Source organism: Rattus norvegicus, chromosome 15, assembly GCF_036323735.1.
Source record: "Rattus norvegicus strain BN/NHsdMcwi chromosome 15, GRCr8, whole genome shotgun sequence".
Classification (NCBI taxonomy): domain Eukaryota; kingdom Metazoa; phylum Chordata; class Mammalia; order Rodentia; family Muridae; genus Rattus; species Rattus norvegicus.
The window spans coordinates 58223535-58245591 of NC_086033.1; the positions used below are offsets into that span (position 1 = coordinate 58223535).

The 22057-nt window shown below is 44.6% G+C and overlaps 1 protein-coding gene and 1 long non-coding RNA gene across 6 annotated transcripts in view; one reads left to right on the forward strand and one right to left on the reverse strand.

Moving 5' to 3' along the window:
• Tsc22d1 (TSC22 domain family, member 1) overlaps positions 1-22057 on the forward strand; it is a 100633-nt gene that overhangs the window by 63923 nt on the left and 14653 nt on the right. The window contains exon 1 of one of the 5 annotated variants that reach the window (XM_039093593.2): positions 6675-6698. The exons of the other annotated variants lie outside the window; for them this stretch is intronic. The gene's annotated coding sequence lies outside the window, so the exon portion shown is untranslated. Of the gene's footprint in view, positions 1-6674; positions 6699-22057 lie in introns of those variants that run through there. 5 annotated transcript variants of the gene reach the window in all.
• Positions 6869-8297, reverse strand: LOC120097112 (uncharacterized). Its single transcript, XR_005494357.2, has 2 exons — positions 8144-8297; positions 6869-7420 (listed from the first exon to the last, which is right to left on the reverse strand). It is a non-coding gene; the product is annotated as an uncharacterized LOC120097112 (long non-coding RNA).

The window sequence follows — 22057 nt, forward strand, 5'->3', positions numbered from 1 at the left end:
CCTGGGCGTTTCTGTTTTAAACGTAAAGTTCTGTGGCAGTGTAGTTCTTACACTTAACGTTTTCTGCATCTTAAAAATAGCTGTAATGAGGGTATAAAATGCCTGTGTATTCAGAGTAATAAAATCATGTCATAAAAATTATGAAATATTACATAAATAAAATCATTAGGTAGCCTGGGTTATACCTTGTAGAAGGATATGGAAGCCGTTCTACTAGGACATGGCATGTTGGCGCCATCTACTGTCCTGTAGGCATATTTCTTTTTAGTGTACATTGGGATTTTTTTTTTCTTCTGAAGCCTTATTCTAACCAAAGCTGGCTCCTTGCCGTGGGGATTTTCATTTAGTTTCTGTTGTGTGAAATCTGGGTGTTTGGCTGCTCTACCGACAATGTCTGTTCCAAGTTGGCCAGTGTTTGGCAGTCTGGCCTCAGAGTCGGCAAAGGAACGTTCTTGATAGCTTTATAACTAACTGATCATGCTACCTTTTCACATAGGGTTCTTGGTTTAAAACACCCTAATTGATCATTGTGACAAAGACTCCTGGATTAAAACGAGCTCGGCGATGTTATTTTGAGTTTCTTGAGTTATTTTGGCAATGCTACCTTTTCCCACTTCTCACATTAGTCATTTCTGGGTCCTTCCATATACTTTGGTTTAGAAAATAATCTCAAGTTCTCAGGCTAAGTAAACCTCAGTATGTTAATGTACGATTTGTGTGAAATTTTGTTAGCCTGTTCTGGCCTTTATAAAACTTCAAGCTTTGCTACATTTTGTTTCTTGTGTTTCTTAACACATTTCGTAATTTTATTCTATATGAACACATTATGAGTGTGTTAGTGAGTAGCCTAACCTGGGTGTACAGGTCTGCTCAGTGTGGAGTGCACAGGCATTTGGGAGAAGCTGTGTCTAAAGTTGTTATTTTATTGGTTCGGAATTTAATTTTTTTTTTTTTTTAAGATTTATTTTATGTGAGTACACTGTTGCTGTTCTCAGATACACCACAAGAGGGCATCAGACCCCATTACAGATGGTTGTGAGCTACCTTGTGGTTGCTGGGAATTGAATTCAGGACCTCTGGAAGAGCAGTCAGTGCTCTTAACCACTGAGCCATCTCTCCAGCCCCCAGAATTTAATTTCTCAATATAAAGGATATATAAAAATATTTTCATACGTTATACTAAGTAAGAGCATAGGTTTTATGAACCCCTGAGTTTCTTGATTTCATTTACCATTAGGGCGTGTGGAGTATTAGGCTGTGGGAGTCTGTTTGTTCTCCCCCTCTCTCATGGCTTCCAGACAAGCAGTTCAGGCTTGTGTGGCCATGGGCCTTGACCCACTGACCCACTGAGTCGGCTCCTCTCCCAAGTTGAGACAGTGGCTTTCCCAGGTTTTCGGTTTGGGGTCATGAGCCTTCACTTCTCTGGGCCTTGGGTTTCTCAAGGGGAACTGGAAAGGCGAACAGCAATAATTCTTGCTGTGAGTGACGGTCGTCATCAATATTCGCATCCATTCTCACATCATCTGTTTCTTATGATCATTACGAAGTACAAATAACATGTACTAAAGTATTTAGCCCGGTGTCTGGCACTTCACATTTTGTGGCTTTTGTGGTTTTTGATTGGGTGTCAGGGCTGACCACAAACTTGCTACATAGTGGATGGAGACCTTGAACCCCTGATCCTCCTACCTCCACCTCCCATGTCCTGGGATTAAAGGCTTGTACCACTGTGCACAGACTGTGTGACACTTCTCTAGGCACTCCATAAATGTTAGCTGCTGTAACTGACTGTCAGCATTTACATTTGTAGCAGTTCTTTATATCAAAATGAATTCAACATTTCAGTAAATATGTATCCTAATTGTAGTCACCAATCTGTCTCCTACAGCGAGACCTAGAATGTTTGTCCTAAGGTATGTGTGTACCTTAAGATTATAAATGTGCAGAATGTTTACTGTCTGGTTTTTGCACATCCCTTAGGGCGTGGTTTGGCAGAGTAGAGAATCCCCGTTGGGCATCCATCTGGGCTCTGTCTCATGGTGAACTGCTGGCCTCTGAAGCCCAGCTCTGTGAGCTGTTTTAAGGAGAAAATCTACTAATATCTTATGAAACCTTGATTCCAGGCACTTAGACTAACAGTAGAACTAGTCTGTCTTTTAATTGCATACTTTAAATGTACTAACATGATTCTGTGATTTTTGCTTTATTCATTGATCGTATTGGCATGGGATTTTAAGCCCCATTTATGTTCGAGTGACTGCCAGAGTTTGATAAGGCTATGAAGAAATTTTACGTTGGCAAGAAGTGTGATGAAGATACAGGATTAAACAGGATTTAAACAGCACAGGGTTGTTCTTCTCAGTTTGGACAGCCATAGTTATACACATATGTGACCAGAGTGTCTAGAGAGGGTCCAGGGATGCATGCTTCTTATACTGGTGCGGGCCCCCCTGCCCCCAGCACACACAGCACATTCTTCGTAGTATAACCTATAGGGCCTTCTAGGAAGATATAGACAATATAAACCTACTCATGGATTATTAGACATCTGTTATCCGCAGGCCTCATAGACCATGGGTGTGAATGTTTCCAGTCTGCACTGTGAGGGCAAGACCCTAAGAGTGTGAGGGTAAAAGATGGGCCCCCAGGGTGGTCCCTGAGCAGAGGAGATGCCTATGCCTGGCTGGATGATGGATGGATGGATGGACGGATGGATGATGGATGGACGGACGGATGGATGGACAAATAAATGAATAAGAGAAGATCACAGACTTACTGATTAGCTGAGCTTGTCCGTGTAGTTATAAGTAGATCATTGTCTCTTTTGCCTCTTGGGCTTTACTTCCTAAGAACGTCTCTCCTCTTGCCCTCCTTCATCTCTTGTGCTATGTGTCTAAGTCATTTCTACTCCAGTAAGTAACCCCTCTCCCATATTCCCAATAACAACCCTCAGTGAGACTCATCGGCTCTCTAGCTTTGATTTTAGTGGTTTCCATACTTTGTCTGTCACAGGCTCCCTATCCCGTGTGGATGCGTGTACATACGTGTGTGAGTTCGTGTGTCCTGTGTGTGTCTGTCTTTGTGTATGTGTTTGTATGTGTGATGTGTGTATGTATGTCTGTTCATGTGTTTCTGTATATATGTCTCTGTGAATGTGTGTGTCTGTGTATGTGGTGTGTGTGTGTGTCTGTGTATGTGGTGTGTGTGTGTGTCTGTGTATGTGTTTGTGTGTGTCTGTGTCTGTGTGATGTGTGTGTGTGTGTCTCTGTGGTGTGTGTGTGTCTGTGTGTGTGTGTCTGTGTGTGTCTCTGTGGTGTGTGTGTGTATCTGTGTGTGTCTGTGTCTGTCTCTGTGGTGTGTGTGTATCTGTGTGTGTGTGTCTGTGTCTGTCTCTGTGATGTGTGTGTATCTGTGTGTGTCTGTGTGTGTCTCTGTGGTGTGTGTGTATCTGTGTGTGTCTGTGTGTGTCTCTGTGGTGTGTGTGTGTATCTGTGTGTGTCTGTGTCTGTCTCTGTGGTGTGTGTGTATCTGTGTGTGTGTGTCTGTGTCTGTCTCTGTGATGTGTGTGTATCTGTGTGTGTCTGTGTGTGTCTCTGTGGTGTGTGTGTATCTGTGTGTGTCTGTGTGTGTCTCTGTGGTGTGTGTGTATCTGTGTGTGTCTGTGTCTGTCTCTGTGGTGTGTGTGTATCTGTGTGTGTCTGTGTCTCTGTGGTGTGTGTGTATCTGTGTGTGTGTCTGTGTCTGTCTCTGTGGTGTGTGTGTATCTGTGTGTGTCTGTGTGTGTCTCTGTGGTGTGTGTGTATCTGTGTGTGTCTGTGTCTGTCTCTGTGGTGTGTGTGTATCTGTGTGTGTCTGTCTGTCTCTATGGTGTGTGTGTATCTGTGTGTGTGTCTGTGTGTCTGTCTCTGTGATGTGTGTGTGTGTGTGTGTTCATTGCTTCTCCAGTCATCTGGCCTCGTTCCTGTTCCTTTGATGCTCTTGCCTTGCATCCTTGACTCTTCCTTCCTGCGAGTCTCCTCCCTTGATGGCCTTGTTTTCCCTGCTTCTCCTATCTCTGGGCCTCTAAATCTTTTCGTTATATAAAGAACTGGTACGTGCTTAAAATGCCAGAAAAAAGATCAGTCACCCATCAGGCTCCCAGGTTTCAAGCCTGGCTCAAAAATTATTACTTTGTGCCTTCGAATTTTACTGTAGTCTTCCTGTGCCTTTGTTTTTCTGCCCACAAAATATGAAATAAATACCATGTGTATTAGGTACTTTGATAATGTTTAAAACAAGGCCAGTAGCGTTACTGTGCTGTGTCCTTTTTCTATAGAAAATATCTGAAATGGCAGTAAAACCTGCTTGGCAACCTCTCGTGTGCTGGAGCCACTCAGCTGCTTAAGCTGTGTAGGAACGGTTCATGGTTTAGGTTCTGTCCCAACCTTTTCAATGTCTATTTTATCATTTACGTATACACTTTTATCTTTAAATTAAATAGGACTGATACTCTTGCTTCTCTGTGGTATCCTTTTTCTCTTCAAAACATCCGACTTCCAAGTTCCACATGAGGCACAGGGATGCAGGCGAAACAGTCTCCCAGTCACGTCCCCTGTAGAGCGTTTGTACAGTACAGTACGGGAGATGTTGGGAAGAGTAAGGACTCTACAGGAGAACCGGTTTTCCTGGGAGCCGGTTTTCCTGGGAGTGCCGTCTGGAACTACAGGAGCTTCTGGCAGGGAGACTTAGCGAGCCTCGGTTCCCAAAAGGTTCCCTTCAGCAGCAAACCTCAGCAGTGATCCCAACATGAGCCGAATTCTGACTAAAAAACCAGGCGTAGTTATATGTTTACCACCCAGAGACGCGCAGAAGTCATTGTTCCACATGAGGGGTTGTCTTGTATTTTTAAGAATAAAACAGTAGATTTTTATATTTTGCAGTGATGTTATTTTTATGCTTCATCTGGGAAAATACATAGAATGATCTTAACTTTTTTACATTGATCAGTCAGTGATGGTTAATTTCTTAGTAATTTTTAGGAAATTTAGGAAAATAAAACATTAACTTTTATACTAGCTTTAATTATTAAATATCAAATGACTGTATGTTCCCATTGGCTGTATTTTTAAATTAAGGATTATCTCTGTGTAGATGTCTATTTGTTTTTTCATGTGTTTTTCTTTAGTGGGGCTCACTATAGCCTAGGCTGGCCTGGAACTTGTGGTCCCTTCCAAGTGTTTGGTGCTATAGGTGTGCGGTACCCACCAAAGGCAATTATTCGCAATAATCGATATGTCTGCTCATGTAGCTGTGGACACTATTTTGTAATAAATATGGAGCAAGGAGATGGCACAGAGCTTGCTACACAGACACTAGAACCTGAGTTGAGCTTCCCAGCACCCACCTGCTGGGGGAGGCAGGTGAGGGAGGCCTTGGTATTGGAGGAAGGTACCTGAGCTCCTGTCTCAAAAACTAAGGCGGAGAGTGTGGGAAAACAGGAAGTGTAGATGTCTGTTCTGCCCACGACATACAGGGAGAGTGTACCTGCTCACACCGTACACACACATACTGTGCTCACACATATACCGTGCACACACATACCACACACACAATTAAAATATAAACGTAAAAATAGAGCATATGATCCTTACTTTTGCGTATTGACAATCTTAGATAAAAATCAACAAAAGAAAGTCAGCTTTAGCAGTTACCTACATATATTACAAGTTTATACTTTGCTGACAGTAGAACTAGCACTTCTGTTTTCAGAGCCAGCTCTGATGCTTTTGTCCTTGGGTCTTAGAAAGAAGTTGCCCCGTGGCTTTCCAGTTTGCCTAGAGCCTCTGTAGTTGCTGTAGCGGGAAGCTGGGTAGACATTAATGCCTCATTTCCTGTCACACCCACCAGTGAGCACATTGTGGTCGAGTTTTAAAAACTCTAAATCCCTTTTGCCCTCAAGTTTTGTTAGAATATTAATTTTCAGTGACTGTATGATCTATGTTCTGGTGGCAGTAGTCCTCATCTGCTAATTTGGGACACTGGGTCCTTTTCCTTCCCCCCTGCATTCTTTCCTCTTCGTCCTCCCCTCTCTCCTCTCCCCCTCCCCCTTCCCTTCCCCTCCCTCTTCCTTCTCAATCCTCCCTCCCTCCCCTCCTTTCCTCCTCCCTCTTCCCCTCTTCCTTCCCACCCTCCTTTCCTCCTTACCTTCCCTTCTCCCTCCTTCCCTGTTAGATTTTCTCCTTCCCAAGTCTTCCTTCCATTTTACAATCCTTTGGCTGTTGTTCACTGCTAGTTTTCCTCTCACCATACAAACGTGTTTCAAAGCCTTCGTAAACTCCCACTGAACTCTCCTAGGCCTTGGGTTGGGTAGATAATGGTGGACAGGTCATAACGGTTGTTAACTTCAGAAAACTGTATGACAATCTCCTGTGCCCCTTAACCCCTTGAAATGGGCCAAATGCCACTACCGTGTATCATAACAGTTTTTTATTCTATCTGTAGTAGTGTATGATCATAAATAAATTAGGTCGCTTCCCCTTTAAGTAGAAACTGCCTGGAGGGTCAGATGGAACTTGAGAACTTTCATCTGAAGCACTTGTTGGTCCCCCGGGAGTGTCAGTTGGACCTGGTGGGGGGAGCGGGGCAGAGGGAGGCTTGGAGGACGGCCACCATTGTGTCTACACATGAAACCTGTGCTGTGATCTAGAGGTCAGAGCGCTGTGAGTACCAGCTGCGGCTCTCGTGATGGGTGACGGGCTCTCCCCCACACACTGATTTTTACCTAGAAAGGCAGTTGGCTTCTGCCGCTTTGGAAGTTGCCACTAAGTCCAGTTCAGCCATTTTGGTTTCTTTTTCTTAGTTAGGAAATCTCTCTCTCTCTTCTTTAAAGGTTTATTTATTTTTTTATACTGTCACTGTGTTCAGACACACCAGAAGAGGGCATCAGATCCCATTACAGATGGTTGTGAGCCACCATGTGGTTGCTGGGATTTGAACTCAGGACCTCTGGAAGAGCAGTCCGTGCTCTTAACTACTGAGCCATTGCTCCAGCCCTATAGTGCTACTTTAAAGACACTTGGAGGACTGGGTGTCGATTGGGATAAGAGGAGTCTTTTGCTTCAGTTGACAGATAAATTATATGAGATTCTTTTCTAAAGCCTAGTGTGGTGGTACAAGGCCGTGAGCGAGTCCAACAGCTTGGAGGCGGGGGCCGGGGTAGGGAGTTGTGGACAGCTTGTTCTACAGAGTCCCCAGCCATTGAGTGCTGTGCAGCGAGACCCTCCGTCCCTCCTTTTTTGTTAAAGACAGGGCCTCTCACCGTGGTCTGGCTCTCCTTGCTATGTAGACCAGGCTGGCCTCAGATTTACAGAGTTCCCCTTCCTTCTGCATCCTTTGACCTTGGCTGAAAGTGTGTGTCAACACACCTAGAGGGAAAGCCTGTCTTTAAAAAACATAAGGAAAAAAAACTGAGTAGAATAACATGGTTAGCTCTCAACTTTGACACCAGATCTGAAACCATTTTGAATTAGCATTGTAAATGATTTTAGCATTTGTTTTTCTTTTATTAGTACTTTTTGAGAATCTCACGAACAAGTACAGTATTTATATAAGAGGTTTATACTGAGCCTTTTTTGGGGGGGGTCAGAAAATGTTAGCTTAACATTCATATTTGGAAAATGGTATTAGCCACTCTTACTAAGAATGCTAAGGAATAGGTGCTCCAGCATGCTTGTAGAGTTTTTTGGAAATGTTCAAGCCTTTTGAGAATACTGTTTGGAGGCAGCTGACTTTATTAATAACTTACGAATTATATACATTAACAGGCGACCTTCTGTGTGTGTGACTTCTTTGGATTCCACCTGCAGGCCCAGACTTTTTTCTTGTCACTATCCCCTAAAGAGTGTACAATTATTCACATATCATTTTCGGTGTTTTATGTGTTCCATACAATCTAGAGTTGGATTAAAGTATGCAGAAGGTTATACACACAGTATGTGTGTGTGGGTTAGGATTGCATATTAAGGTGCTAGAGGTCCCTGTGATTTTTGGTCTCTGCTAGAGAGTTGGGGTATCTAGAACCAGTCCCCTGAATATAGCAAGGCTGGTAATAAACAGTGCACTGTGTCAGTCACTTAAATGGGTTTATGTTGACAGGCGTACATACCTAACACTCCAAAGTAGTTTGTCTTAATCCTTCAGATTAGGAATTCATCAGGATAGGCATGGCGACTGCCATCTCAGCCGGAAGGAAGTTGAAGCAGGAGGATCAGGAAAGATCATCTTCAGCTGATAAGGACTTGAGGCCAACCTGGACTGTATGAGGCATTGTCTTAAAAACCATAGCAACAGAAAAGGATCGGCTTGAGTAGAAGATACATAGTAACATGTTATCGATACATATTACATTATGTCTGAAGTTGCCAATGGCAAAATTGCTGCTTAGTGCATAGAGACAGATGAAAAGGCTGCTTGGTTAAATATCATTAATTTATATTTTAGTTGTCACTTTTAATAGACAGCTGGGATTTAAGACTTATGAAAAACTGGCCACTTTTTATTGTTTACTTATTAGGGGCGTGTGTGGGGGGCATAGCTCACATGTGGAGGTCAGAGGGTAGCTTAAGGGAGTCAAGGCTCTCTTCCCACCATGTTGCTTTGGGGAATTCATAAACTGGGGACTCTGGTTATGAGGGTTGGGGGCAAGTGCCCTTACCCACGGAGCCCTCTCTCTGTGATACTAGAACAACAGTTATAACTCCTAGAGCTTAGGTTCACAAATCTCTCCACTGAGTGAATGATTAATTGAAAATAATTTCAGACACATAGCCCTGTGAGTGGCAGGAAACCCATTCTAACTAGCTTTTGCGATTTTCTGTTTTACAATGTGATGCCCCTCATCATTGACACTGAAAGCTGATATTGTACAAGTCATTTTACAAATGTCTTCTCATCTGGACCATTCATAACTCATGAGGGAGAGAAGGCAAATATTTTTATCTTTATTTTGAAATGAAGAAATACAAGTCAAGAAACTTACTTATGGAGGCTACTTAGACAAGTTCCTAGTTCTTGTTACAACATGTGAACATTTTGTGCTTTGTACTATATATAAAGCATGTTCAATAAATATTTACTGAGTGAATTAGAATAAACTTTTTGAAGTAATATATTTATTAAAGATTTAATGAGAATTTATTTAATGGGACATTTGGCATATGCAAGAGCTTTTGAAAGTCTGTGTATGCCAGTTGTCTGTGTGCATTTATAGCATATATAATCCATGTCATTTTACATCAGTACGTCCAAGGTGTGTGGTGTAGCAGTTGACATACACACGCCTAAGTCTTAAAGGGAAAACTTTTCTTCTTTGTACACTTTATGTCTCAGAGTACGACTGAGTAAATGTGCTTCCAGAAGAATGTGTTTCTTGTTGGAGAGATGGAGAAGCTCAAGAGAAGCTGTGTTTTATTTGTTTTGTTTTTGGCCCTGTTTTTTCATCAAGAGAGTTGGAAGGCTGAGTCAGACACTTGGATGGTAATGGAGTTTCAAATACGATGCTTGATTGTGGGAGCAAGTCGACCTGCTCATGGCTGACTGTAGGAAGTTCTTCACTTTTATACATTGCTGTGTTTACTTGTGGAGTCCACAATAATTATTGTAACCAGAGTTCTCCTATAGTCATTTACTAGATAATCCGGTCATTTTACTTTAAAGAAAGGGAGTTCCAGCAGAAGTCATTTACATAATCAGGATCCCGGATAAAACTTTGTCCTGTGCTTTTTTTTTTTTAACTTTTGAAGGCACTCTCCCTGTAGCTGCAGGCTTTGGGGTGTAAATGCAAACTCTTCACAAAGTCATACAGTTACATATGTAACATTTGAAAATGATTTGGAATGGTGTACAGAGACGACAAAAAGTTCATGGCTCAAAACAGTTTCCTACCTCTGATTCAGTGTGGATTAAACTGTGTGCACTTGCTCTGCAGTCAACAATGACTGAGTCTCTCCCGGCTCTCTGCTAAGCGGCAGTTGGGAGGATAACTGTGGCTCCTCACGGTTTGATTCTTAAGACCTGGTGCTTAGATGTTTTCGTGTGTGCATGGGTGAAAGGTCACTTCCTCCCCGAGGCCAACACGCAGCCTGTTAAAGGGAGCCAGGAAAGGGTTGGCCCAGAGGCGTGGGAGCTCTGGATCGAACCGCGCCACATTCATGAGGTCTGATGTTGCATCTGCCTCGTGAGTTTCTGTAACCGGGCAGCCCATGTTCTCACAAGATCAGGCTAACCCTCATCAAAGGAGACTTTGTTTTTCTAAAGGCTACGGTTTCTGAAAAAACCATTACTGCAACAAGTACTCTGAAGACGCCATAGGCTCTGCCTTTGTGTTCACTATTTTAGAACCAGCTCTTTTGTGGAAGTTTGATATCAAGAAATAGATTCTTTGGAGAGTTTGAGCTAATTGCAATCTAACTATGAAATACTAAAGATCATGTAGGAATTCTCCCTCACAGGGTAAAATTGTCACTGTTGGTGGGTGGCGGAGTCGTTGTGTTGTGTCAGGTGGTAGCTGTTGTAATGGTCAGAGAGGATGAGACCCCAAGTTTATTCTACATTCTACATGAGCAGTCCTGCTCAGGTCTAAAGAGAAACTTTAGTTTTGCCCTCCAAATGATTTTACTAAATAAGACATTAATAAAAACCAATTGAATGCATGTTAGTGAACCTCTCCACTAATATTTAATGTTTTAGAATAAATATGTTATCTCGATTACTGCTTTAGTATATTCGATACATAGTTAGCATTTTAGTACATTTAGCTAGCTCAGAGGTTGTAGTTCTGAATGTGTTCCACAAGGTGGCAGGGTTGTATGTTTGTAGGTTTCCTTTGGTTCGGTGCAGAGCAAGCTCTTGGTTATGCAAAAATCTAAGTTTTCCTGTGTGGTTAAATGTTAACTGATTTATGTGCCGGATCTTTACATTCCAACTTCTACGAAGGAACGATGGAGTGCTCTCCAAGCCTCGCCATGCTTTCCTGTTGTCTTAAACAGTAGAATGCAGCATAGTTGTGACCAGGGAACCCTCTAGGTAGTGGTGACTGCGTAGACTAAAATGGAGCAGTGAGGTGTGGGTGTTTAAACGCCGCCTGGCACCACCTTGCCTGTGTTTCTTTGAATCTGTGATTGTTTTCCTGCTAATGATGAAGTGAGTAATGCCAAGTGCTAGTCTCCAGTGTGGTGGAACATGGCTGCTTTCTGCAAATTTAAATAGCACAGTGACAGGCCAACCCTGCCTTCCCTCAAGGGGTTTGTAACATCGGTTATTTGAGGGGACGAAGGCACCATGACGTCTCGAGATTTATTTATCCCAGGCCACAGTAGGAAGGCGGCGCACCACAGAAGCATCTGTAGCTGTAAGGTCCAGTCTGAAGCCCGGTGAGGGACCTTTCTGCAGTCCTGAGCCTCTAGTCTGTAGACCGTTTGTGTGGAGGGGAGGACACTGAGTGCAGGGATGTAGCTTGTACTGACTCTGCTTGTCCAGCCATCAGCCGTTCAAAGCAGTTTGTGGTTCTGGTGACACAGCACTGGGTAAGTCAGTCATCGGTCTCCTGCACCAGGGCACCAGTGGTCACCAGATCTTTGCTCTTACGGGCTTCCAGGTCTGCGGTGGTCTCTGTGATGACCCACGCTGGCTCTGACGTGGACTTTACACATGGCTATAGACGTTATCCAGCCATAGTTTCCCTCTGTGCTGTACTGGCTGCACTGCCCCCTCCTTGGGTGACAGGGAGTTTTCATACCAGATTCTATAGAGAAGCTACCACCCATTATGCATGAGCTGTGTTTTGCCTGACCATGGACCAGGGACACTGGACTGTGGACACTTGAACCTCTCTTCCCAGCTCTCCCTAATAGCAGGACTTTTAACCTTGTAGTGGTGGGCAGATATGTAGATATGGTGGCCAGGTGCTTAAAATATATGGGTAGCTTTATCGTAGCTGTAAAATGTAAACATTTTCCTTTTGGCCAGGTATTGTGTGCTTTTGAGTAATTGACTCACTGCCTTACTAGATTATATAATACAATATTATCCTATAACTTTGCCTTAGACCGACTTTAGTCTTAGCCTAAAATCTTGGGGCCTTAGGGCAGAACTCTGTGTCTGCCCTTTACACTCTGAGTCTAACTCAGACCGGGAGCATAGCTGTGTTCAGAACATGGTATCCGAAGATGGAGCTCATCTGAGAGAGAGGGGAATCTTAGCATCTACTTCTCACATTGCTGATTGTTATTATAAGGACTCAGTGAGTTAGCCTACACCCCCGGTGGTTTTGTTGTCGTAAGACCCACTTACCTCTTGTGTTTAAAGGGATTTGTTATTTGAGTGAATTGCTGTTGCAGGTCTGATAAAGAAGTTGAGCTGGGGGGTTGGGGATTTAGCTCAGTGGTAGAGCGCTTGCCTACCAAGCGCAAGGCCCTGGGTTCGGTCCCCAGCTCCGAGAAATAGAAAAGAAAAGAAAAAAAAAAAAAGAAGTTGAGCTGGGTGCAGCTCAGTACAGATAGAGTTCCAGGCTTCAAAGCTGGAGGGTTGCCCTGTAGGTGCCTACAGTCAGTCACTCCGGGGCTTGCAGCAAACCAGGGTGCAGGGTTACATAGGCCTCCCCTGCATCCCCTGGAGAGCCTGGGCTGCATTGATCTAGAGAGACCTTGCTGTGTAAGGCTGCGTCAGGGTGGGGGCGGGGCTTGCCAGGCGTGGCTAAGAAGAAGAATGTTAAGTAAAATCTATTATCATTTGGAGGCAGGTCAGGAGCAGGAAACTTTAGCAAAAGCCAGTGTTGTGGTTGTATCCTTCGATGTGTAGAAATCTTTTAATTTCACACATGCTCTGAGCAAACTGGACTGATTTCTGTGCTAATTGAATTCTCTTCAGAAAGCTCTTGCCTCTTCTTGTATCTAGAAGGATGTTCTCTGTGGTTTTGTGTAAGAGAATCAGAGTTTCAAGTCATACATTGAAGTCATTTTATCAGTTTTAAATTGATGTGTGTGTGTGTGTGTGTGTGTGTGTGTGTGTGAGAGAGAGAGAGAGAGAGAGAGAGAGAGAGAGAGAGAGATTCTTTTTCATGCGCATATCCTCTTCCCAAATCTTCTGTTAAAAGCCCTTGTGTTTTCTCCAGTATATGCTCCTGACAGCTGTGCCAAAACTAGTTGGCTGTAGCTGTGTCCAATTAGGCACTGTAACTGTGTCTTCAAAAGTTCAGCCCAGCTGCTTCAGGATGGTGGGGGACACGGTAAGACTAGTGGGTCCATTGTGGCACTTCTCTGGCTGTGGAGTGAGTTCTTCTGTCAGAAGCAATACCGCATAGCATACATACCGTGATGGTAGATAAGAAAGGCATTCTGATAGTCCTCTTTTGCTGATTTTGGCAGAAGCATTGCATTCAGGAAAGGCAATTCCCATAATAGAGTAAGTATTTACTCCAGAAGGGACAAAGGGTTGTCCTTCCCATGGTGGAAGTAGTCCAGTGTAATCCTTTGTTGATTTGCATGTGTTGATCTCTGCATTCCCTAGAATGAAACCACTGTGCTCATGGTATATATGATTTTACTGTTTTCTAGAAATTGGTTTGCAAGTACTTTACTGATTTTTTTTTTTGTATGCTATTGTCCATCTGGAATATTGGTGTGTGTGTGTCTGTCTGTCTGTCTGTCTGTCCATCCTTACCTGGTTTTGATAGCAATATAGTGGCTCCATAGACCGGCTTGGTAGTGTTCCCCGCAGTGTGGTGAAGTACCCTGGCTCCCCTTCCAGTCAAGGGACTTCTACCTGATGGGACCGTTTGAGGAGCGTCACCGTTAGCTCTCAGCTTATTAAGTTTGTTAGGAGCGGTGAGAACATCCTGCCGTGGACTGTCTTTCTATTACTGTCTCACCGTCCGTGCTTGTTACCGATCTGCTTAACGTGGAACGTGTTGATACCCTCTTGATTTGATATTTGGTAGGCTGTCTCTTCTTAAGGATCTCCGTTTCTTTCCCATCGATGTCCTGTCTGTCTGTCTGTTTTAATTTTCAAAATACTAATGCTCATTTGCATTCCATTTCAATTCACTGGAATTTCATCTCTGCTATTAACTTAGATCTTTTCTTTCCCTTAGTTAGTCAGGATAAACATTCATTAATTTTATGTTTTTCAAAGAACCAACTCATTTCCAGGTTTCTGTCTCCATTGTTCCGTCTGTCTGTCCACAGCTTTGGGAGTGGACTTGTTCTTGTTTCCTAAGACCTGGAAGTCCATCATTAATTCACTGACTTGGGATCTCTCCAGCTATTTTTAAAAAATTACAGTGTGTGTGTGTGTGTGTGTGTGTGTGTGTGTGTGTGTGTGTGTGTGCGTGCATGCCATGCACACATGTGGAGGTCAAAGGGTAACTTGCTGCAGTACCCTCTGCCTTCTCCTTCCACCTTCTCCTTCCACCATGCCAGCTCTAGGGGTCATCCTCAGGTCATCAGGCTGTCCAGCCAGTGAGTGCCTTCACCTGCAGGCCATCTCCCTGTGCTCCCCACCCCCACACACCCCTTGACCTTTCAATGTAAGCACTCACAACTGTGACCTTTCATCTTGGAGCTGCCTCAGCAGCGTGCCAAAGGTTCTGCTAAGTCATGCTTTCATTTTCACTTGATTATAAGAACTTCAAAACGTTCCTTTTGATTTATAACTGTTCTAGACAGTATTGCTCCATCTCCTGGTATTTGTGTGGCTGTTGTGGTTTATCTTATTACTAAATTCAAGTCTTGTTCCAGTGTGATCTGATGCGAGACAAGGAACTATTCCAGGTCTCTCTCTCTCTCTCTCTCTCTCTCTCTCTGTGTGTGTGTGTGTGTGTGTGTGTGTGTAGAGTCATTGCAACCTAAACATGGTGATTTTTTTTGAGGGAGCTCCGTGAGCTACTGAGAAGAAGGTCTTCTGCAGCCCTGGGGTGTAATGTTCTGGTAACATCAGCCCGAGTTTCCTCCTTTGCTTTTCGTCTGGAAGGCCTGTTGATGAGAACGAGTTGTTCCTATCGGCATCTTTATTTATGTCCACTAGTGAAGTTGCCTTCTGTACTTTTCTGATTTTGCCTAGAAATTTACTTTTTAGGCTATCCAACCAAATAGTTACCAATAGTTGCTAATTTAGGCCTCCATTTGCTTAGTAAACTGACTGCATGTGTTCAGACTTCTGGGAGTACAGCTAGCTGGATCTTGTTCATTCAACTAAGTTTCCTCTTTCAGTTTGTGTTCTCTTGGTGAAGTCTGTCTTTCTGAATGCCCCAGCACAAAAAGCCCAGTATGGCTGCGATGACTTGTAGCCCCAGCACTAGGTAAACAGACATGTGGCTGGAGAGCTCACTGGCCAAAGTGGTGAAGTTCGTTCACTTCACTGGGAGACCTCGTTCAAAGCAGTAACATGGGAAGTACCTGGAAACATCTGCTCAGTGTCCTGCTCTTGTCTTTGCAAACACACATGCATGTGTGTTTATCTGTAGACTCATGCACGTGTTCTACATACACCACGCCACACACGCATACACACACACACACACACACACACTTCCTCCTCTTCGTATAACATTCCATAACTGTCTTCTTCAGTGCTGGCTTGGTGACCTTGAAATGCCTTAGTTTAATGCTCGCCCTGGAGTGGCCTCACTTCTCTGTCAATTTTAAAGGATTACTTTCTAAGATATAACGGTCTTGCCTGAAAGTTACTTGCTTTTAGACCTTGAAATACAGCTTCTTACTTCCTGAGTGTTAATGCTTTCGTTGAGAAGCCTGGTGCTACTTTGATGTGTTTGCCTTCCCAAGTGAGTTGATGTGGTTGGTTGGTTTGTTGGTTTTCCTTAGTGTTTTCAGTACTGTTTTTTAGTTTTGTGGTTTTTGGCATCTTGACTGGTGTGTGGTAGAGGGGCTGTCTTTGATCATGTTTGTTTAGGATTCAGAATTCCTAGATGCTGTTCCTTTTTGCAGATTTCAGATATGCCTCAAGTTTTATTGGGTGGATTTCTGTGCCTTTAGCTTTTCTCCCAGCTTCTTGCTTATCCCATGGGTTCTTAGACAGGTCTTCTGATATTATCAGAGTTCTTGGAACTCAGGATTGTGCTGTCCTTATTGATGTGTGAATGAAGTATTCACTGGTAACCTGTCTGTTGGGTCATCTGTATTTGATTCATTGACTTTTTCATTCCACCATTTCTTTTTTTATCCTTCAGATTTTGTTTCTTGGCTGAATTTGTGTTACCTGCTGCTGTCTTTGTTACTGTTATTGTTGTTGTTGTTGTTTTGTTTTTCCTTAAGTTCATTCATCTGACCACTTTCTCATCTGTGTTGCCGGCTTTCTTCTCCAGTGTCCTGAAATGATTACTCTATTATTCCCGTGCGTGTGTGTGTGTGTGTGTGTGTGTGCGCGTGCGTGTGTGTGTGTGTGTGCGTGTGCGTGTGTGTGCGTGTGCGTGTGTGTGTGCGTGTGCGCGTGTGTGTGTGTGTGTGTGTGTGTGTGTGTGTGTGTGTGTGTGTGCGTGTGTGGGGTGAGGGTCGTCTCACATTTTTTAACCAAATAAAGTGAAGTCTTCATCCTCCTTCATTTTACACAGTCCTTTCTGTGCGTTCAGTGGCTGGATCTGTTGGAGAAGTCACAGTCCTGGGCTTATTTGTGTCGTGTGGATAGCTTTCAGTGTTATGTGGGGCTCTTTTTATGATCAGTTTACCCTTGAGGGTAAATCCCCAGTACCACCCAGCGAGGGAGGGGCAGACAGACTGCTGTAACAACACACACAAAGCCTAGCCAGGTTCCGAATGCACTTAGGGTTGACTACCAATAGCGTGAAACAGAGAAGCACGGGGGTAACATAGACGGGACTGTGACGGAGAAATCCCCCAGGGTGAGTGTAGAGGTGATGACTCTGAGTAAGAAAGGCATGAAGGAAAGAAAGGGGAGGAGAGAAGTAAGTTATACAAAAGATGGAGAGTAGAGAAGGATGCTGGGAAGAGGGAAAGACAGACGGGTTAGAAAAATAAGGTTGCCTAGTAGTGAAACAATGCAGAAACAAAACTGGACACCCCGAGGGAAGTGAAAAGTAAAACAGTGATGCTGTTGTACCAAATCAGTAAACTAAGCACTGTGTCTGCTGTCCTGCGAAGGGTCGGGTGGGGCGGACACTGTGATGCTGGGAATTGGAGTCTTCAGGGCATGCAGTGGGGAGAGGCTCAGGGGAACGTGGGGTTTTTCCTTTCTGAACCGTGCTGCTGCAGAGCCTGTGTTGGGTGCATGATACCCACCGGAACGGTCTTCACTTTCGAAGCTTTCCTTTTCCTGCCTGTGAGGACCTCTTGGAGTCCTTAGCTCTGCTGTATGTGGACTGGGTGGGACCGCCCACTTCTAACCCCTGTTGTGCCAAGTTGTTGCTTTGAGGTGTCTCCCATGTGTGAGGGGCGTGCGAGAGACCAGCGTGGCCGTGAGATCCACACACAGATGATCTGCCTTTCTTTGTAAGCCTTGAAAGTCAAAGTGTACTTAACCCTAATCACCTGCAGTGTGTGTCTGGTATTCCACCGGAGTCTCAGATTTCTCAGGCCTTACAGCAGGGAGCCTGGAAGCAGGTAAGTGGCTTCAGGTTGATCTACCCGACAACCTCAGGCCCAGGACTGTCCTTCTCCAGGGTTGTGGCCAGGACCCAACAACAGTAGGCTACCTCTCCTTGGACACTTCACTGCCTGGGCCAAGCCTCTGCCTTTGGCACAGCAATGCCGGGTCCTCCCACTGCCGTCTCCCCTGATGAGGTTGTGGAGCTTGAATTCAGGGTCCTTGCTTGTGACTATTCTTAGGCCTGTATATGTTACCTCTCAAGATGGGTCCTGCCAGAGACCCTGATCACAGAAGGCAGAATGGGATTCTTGTCTCCTGCTGACCTGCCAGACCGGAAGATACTGTCTCCTCGGTGCCTGGGCAGGACTCGAGGGTTTTAGAGATCTGTGGGCCACACGGTCTTTCTGTTTTTCAGAGCCCTGGGCTCACCCTGTGACTAGGACTACTGTCTGCTCACTCTGACTGACTTAACCTTTTGGATAAGGCTCCTCTGCCCCAGCCCCAGCCCTCGCAATGCAGCTGCAGCCTGTTCTCCTCGGCTTCACACCAGGAAATCACCTGGGAAGCCAACCCCGTGCCAGGAAATTGGGATCTGAGGGTCAGGTTCGAGCGTCTGTGTTTTATAAGTGTTTCCTGCTTGATTGTAAAGTTCAGCCACGGTTGAGAGCCACCAAGTCAGCCTTATCCCTTCATTAGGCAGAAGTTGTGTCTGTGTTAGTGACTAGAACCTCCTCGTCTGCCAAGATCATCTGCATGGGTAAGGAGAGAGCTCATGACCAAGGCTTTGAGGTAAGGGGAAAGGTCACTTACCCTGCTTGGTTCAGGGAGATGCTCCCTGCATCCCTGTCTTCCTGCTGTAATCTGGCGGATGTGCTGTTCCCACATTGGGTGAAGCTCTTTATCATTTACTGTTCACACTAAAAATAAGGCAACGGAGGCACAAAATGGAGCAGAGACCAAGCCCTCAGAAGAGCTCATAACCAGAGCACCGGGCAGATACAAAGCTGTAGCAGCTCAGTCTAGCGGCGGGCGAGTGAGCGAGCTCCCAGATGGTAGATATAAAAACTGCACAAAGAGTAGAATGACGAGCCTGCTCTGGCTTGGGCTGCGAAGGAAAGCCTGTGTCAGGGTTTCTAAAACTCTTGGCACTTCCAGCCCCTACTCTGGAGAGAGGTTTATGTGGTCCTAGGTATATTACATTCATATAAAATTTCTGAATCCTCTTAATCAAAAGCCACACATCAAAATGGCTGTTGTTAAGATGCCATCTCGAGAGGAAACGATTTCCCCGTGATGGGATTCAGTTGATTGATTGATTTTGCACTGACCCAGCTCCAAGACCAAGTGTGTAAGGGCTTTAGTGGACGGCTCAGCCGCTCCCACTTCTAACTCAGAGCCTGGTACAGCCATCCACAGGCCTGCAGCTCAGCTGGGCTGCTCTTAGGCAGTGCTGCTTGGACAGCAGAGTAAATGACCGAGTGTTGCTTTACAGATTAATTTAGATGAAGGAGATTAAGACATAGCTTAGGATCTCCCCCTCCCTCCCCCCTCTGTCCCTCTCTCTCTCTCCCCCTCCCCCCTCCCCACACAAACACACTAGAAGTCTCACTGTGTAGCTCAGGCGGACTTCAACTTTTGGCCTGTTAGCGGGCCCTCCTGTTAGCGGGCCCTCCTGTTAGCCGGCCCTCCTGTTAGCGGCCCTCCTGTTTCAGCCTCCTGAATACTGAGTTAAAGGTGCATACCACCATGTCTGGTTAAGTGATCTCTGATGTAACTTTTTAAATGTTCGAGTTCTTATTAAGTGCCTCTAAAATGTTGGTTAAAAGTATGCATTAGCTTGGCAGCATTTTACTGCCTCAGATCAACAGGTGTTCTTAGTTTCTCAGAAGACTCACCAGCTTACCCTGTCTCTTCTTCCCCTTCTTGTTTTCTTCTTTAGATTTTGGAGGTTGTGTTTATGGGGTGTGTATTCGCGCACGTGTGTGTGTGTGTGAATGTTCGAGGTGTACCTTGTAGATCTGTTTGTATAGTGAGCCCTTCAGTTGATCTATGTATCTTGGTATTGCATGAGGTTCTCTTTAATGCTGTGTAAAGCTGTGGTTCTGCAGTTACGTAGGTTAAAACGTTTATGAATTCCCGTTAATGGTTTCTGGTTGAAATCTTTTTAGGATAAGTCTATTTCACTCCTCAAAGGCGCCAGGGATTAATGCTGTGCCAGTCACAAATGTTTGTGGACTTAGCATTGTGTAGATGTTTGCACGTAAATAGTGCACGGGGAGGAAAGCCTCCCTGAGCTTTATTCTGGGCAGATGGTCTATTATCTTTCTGGAGAAGAAACACCCACACTAGTACAGGAGAACCTTGAAGGACAGCTCCCTTCAGGAGAGGGCACAGAGTCCGTGTAGCCTTGACAGAAGCCAAGAGATCTACAGCATAGTCTAGGACGTTAGCCAAGCGTGAGGGAAGAAAGCGAGGGTGTTCTCGTTGAGCTATAAAATAAAAAACACTAAGACTCGGCCTCGAGCTACTGTGGAAGCCAACCTCAGACTTCTGCTTCACTAAACTCCAAAGTCAGCTGGACACTTTGGTAATGATCCCGTGTTTAGAAAGGGGTAACACACTGTAAAAAGGTGGATGTTCTAGTTGACAAAAAACGGGAGGTGGTGGTAATTTATAATAATTTTGTGTATTGGGCACTCTCAAGCAACTTTCTACTTTCAAAACTATGTAGAGAAATGTGTAGGTCTCTTAAATAGCCCCAATTACTGCTGAAGCCAGGTAACTCAGAGCGTGATCACAGCTGAAATTCCTATAGGGAACTCAGGTTCTTATGTCATTTCTTCTAATTGTCAGAGCAAAATTACAAAATATGATATCCCTGTTTTACACAAGAAGAAATGATCTGGGGGAATTTAAATTGGGGTCTAACGCCAGAGCCCCAAATCTGACTGTACACAAGGCTGTGTTTTAAAAGCAATCAGTATTTTCCAGCCAGGCAGTAGTGCAGCAGGTAGAGAACTTGTGCCAAACCTGACTGACAACGCACACTTGGTCAAGAGAACCGGAGGGTGGAAGGCAGATCCACACTTAGAAATTGCTCTTTGACCTCCACACATGTGCTGCGACATTTGAGATGCACACAAGTGTGAGTGTGCATACATGTGTGTGCACATGCACACGCGCGCGCGCGCGCACACACACACACAGAGAGAGAGAGAGAGAGAGAGAGAGAGAGAGAGAGAGAGAGAATGAGAGTTAGCGTATGTGGCTCTGGCTTGCCTCCCAGGGCAGTGCAGAATTGTGCTGTTAGGAGACCATGAGTAAGATCTGTCATCCTCCCTGTGAGAAATGAGAGGATCGGATTTGATGGGTACAGTGACTCAGAAGTAACCGGACTTCACTGGGTTGCTTGGAAAATAAAAACAAACCCTAGATTTTTTTTTCTATTTTGCTATAAATAGATATTGAAAGTTAGTTTTTCCAAGTTTATCCAATATTATAAAATAATCTAAAAGTGCCAATAGGCTTGTCTTTCGGGTCTGTGTGAGATAGATGTGATTATAACAGGTGTCTGTTTTATTAAAATTGAAAGCTTGGTGGAGCGCGTGGCTGCCTTCTTCGCTTAACTTGGGTTTCACTGGTGAATTCTCTGGCTGTGTTTCGTGTCTCACCTGTAGCCGAAGGCTCTGGAAACTAGAGATGCCTGAAACTACTCGGCTACCATTAGGACGAAGAGAATCATGTTCTGGCAATGTCTGGTCTTCATGTAGAAAGTTATTTCTCTGATTAAGGAAAAGGCTGTTTCCAATTGATTTCTTAGTCACTGCCATCTACCTGTCAGTCACTCTAATGGTCTTTTCAGTTCTGTTTTTCAGTCATTGTCCCTAATGACGCTGCAGCACTTGCCCACAACAGACTCCCCACCTACCCCATGTGTATGTGTGCAGGGGTGGGGGTCGGGGGTGTATAGACCACGGGTAATGCACAAGGCATGTGTTCCCTTCTGCCTCTGCCAAGGGAGGTGTCTGATCTCACTGGTTTCTCAGTACTTTTTTTCTTGCATTCACTATACGATATTAAAACAGGGAGACCAGCCAGTGTTAGGATTCTGAATCATACTTTTTTGATATAGAAGCTAAGACTTGCAGAAGTATGAAATGTCTGTCCTTGTGAAACACAGCTGTGGACTGAGGTAGCTCCTGGTGGCTCGGTGCAGCTGCCGCTTGCACTGTTGGGCTTCCCGTGTCTGAAATCCACACCAGATGAGAAACATCCATTGTTCATGCTATGTCAGTAGGCTGCACTCTGTATCTGTAGAAACTTGCATGGATTATTTTATGATGCCTAACCTCTGCCCGGTCCTTCTTTTCTTCTGACGCCTCTTTGCAGATGTCAGCTTGTCTAATTAGCTGTTCTCTTTGTTCTCCCCATCTCTTTCTGTTCTGGTCTGAGGTGTGCCCTGTTT